Source organism: Apteryx rowi, unplaced genomic scaffold, assembly GCF_003343035.1.
Source record: "Apteryx rowi isolate R43461 unplaced genomic scaffold, aptRow1 scaffold_722, whole genome shotgun sequence".
In the NCBI taxonomy this organism is placed as follows: Eukaryota; Metazoa; Chordata; class Aves; order Apterygiformes; family Apterygidae; genus Apteryx; species Apteryx rowi.
The window spans coordinates 181834-183445 of NW_020451008.1; positions in this window are offsets into that span (position 1 = coordinate 181834).

Sequence of the window (1612 nt, forward strand, 5' to 3'; positions counted from 1 at the left end):
GTGCTCTAGGTGACCCTGCTTGAGCAGGGGGGTTGGACCAGATGATCTCCAGAGGTCCCTTCCAACCTCAACCATTCTGTGATTCTGTGATTCTGTAACTCTCTTTTGCACAAATATTAAGTGGCAATGCCTTCAATTTTTATAAACAAATAGACAACGTCATTTCTTTGAAAATGAAGTGAAAGTTCCTTGAAAWCTCCAAAGAGACAGGAGAGGGGAAGAGGGTGGTGCCAGACAGGGAGGAAAGATGAAAAGAGGAGTATCATGGGGAGAAGGTGGGATGGAGAAATTCAGTGTCCAGGTGAATAGTCACTGGTATGACAAACAGCAAGATTTCTGCAGAGGTGCGTATATAAAGCGCTGTTTATGCTGTGGTACTCTACTTGCAATTAATAACAACTACTGACGATGCCTGAAATTGTTAAGGCAATAAGCCAGCAATGGTCAGTGTTGCAGGAAGAACAAAAGCTGAACTTTCTGGTTTAGCATGGCGTTGAGTCCACAGATAATCTTCAAAGAGGAGCTGCAAAATTTAAAAGGTATTAAGCTCTGGGAAATTTTAAATCTGGCACACCTGGTTTACAAAGGATTTTCTTCTGGATGCTGCTGTGTTTTCATTTTTACGTTGGAGTGCCAAAGGCAGTTTTCTCTGTCAAATGTAGACTCTTGACCTTGTAGTCAGGATGACAAGAGAGTTATCCCAGGGTGTGCCCACACCTGCCGGGCAATATTAGGCACAAAATGGAGCTGTCTGTCTTCTTTAGCTAAAGTGGTTTCACAAGCACTTCATAAATGCCTGTCTCTGCAGAGCAGCGAGTTGTCTGTATTATCTCAGTAGATTCAATATTGAGATTAATGATGATGAGGGTCACTGGTTAAGCTGTCTAATCCTGACAAGCTGAGGCAAAGCGAGGAGGCAGGAGCAAAGAAGGTGGCAGCTGAAAATACCTGCGGGAGAGTAACATCGGTCCCAGGGCAGGCAGAGCCAGCTGGGAAGTGTGCAACGACTCACAAATCGTATCCTGCCATGTAAAGACTTTGTGTCACAGGCTTGGTGGTACTTGAGGAGGACTAGTTGGGACATCAGGCACTCACACCTCAACTCCCATAAATAAAAGCAGAGCTTACACTTGCAATTACAGCTGTTATAAAAAGTCTAATCCAGTGGGGCAGATTTTCAGGAAACGGGATCCAAATTGTCATTTATGCAAAAGACTTGGCAATAAAGAAGGGCTGTTAAAATGGAAACAAATTCTCTTGCATCCCCTCTGCCGCCCCTTTCACTGTCTCTGTTGCCAAAGAGGACCAGCGAGTGAGCACCTTCCCTGCTGAGCTTCAGGTTTGTCTCTTTGCTTCGACTGAGTAGGAAATAGCCCAGGAGAGGAGAAGCCGACTGCTGGCAGAAGTGGTGACATGAATGTGTGAGAGTTCTTGGGACTCGCCCGGTCGGTGCAAACCCAGTGCTGGAAGGGCTTCAGCTGGTGGCAGTGGAGAAGCTGGTTATTTGCTCCCAAATGAGCATTTGCTGGGTTTTTCCACTGTTGCTCACCAGCTAAAAGAGCGAAAGGGGGTAGCTAGTGTCATACCACAGCCAGCATCCAAATGTTTCTAA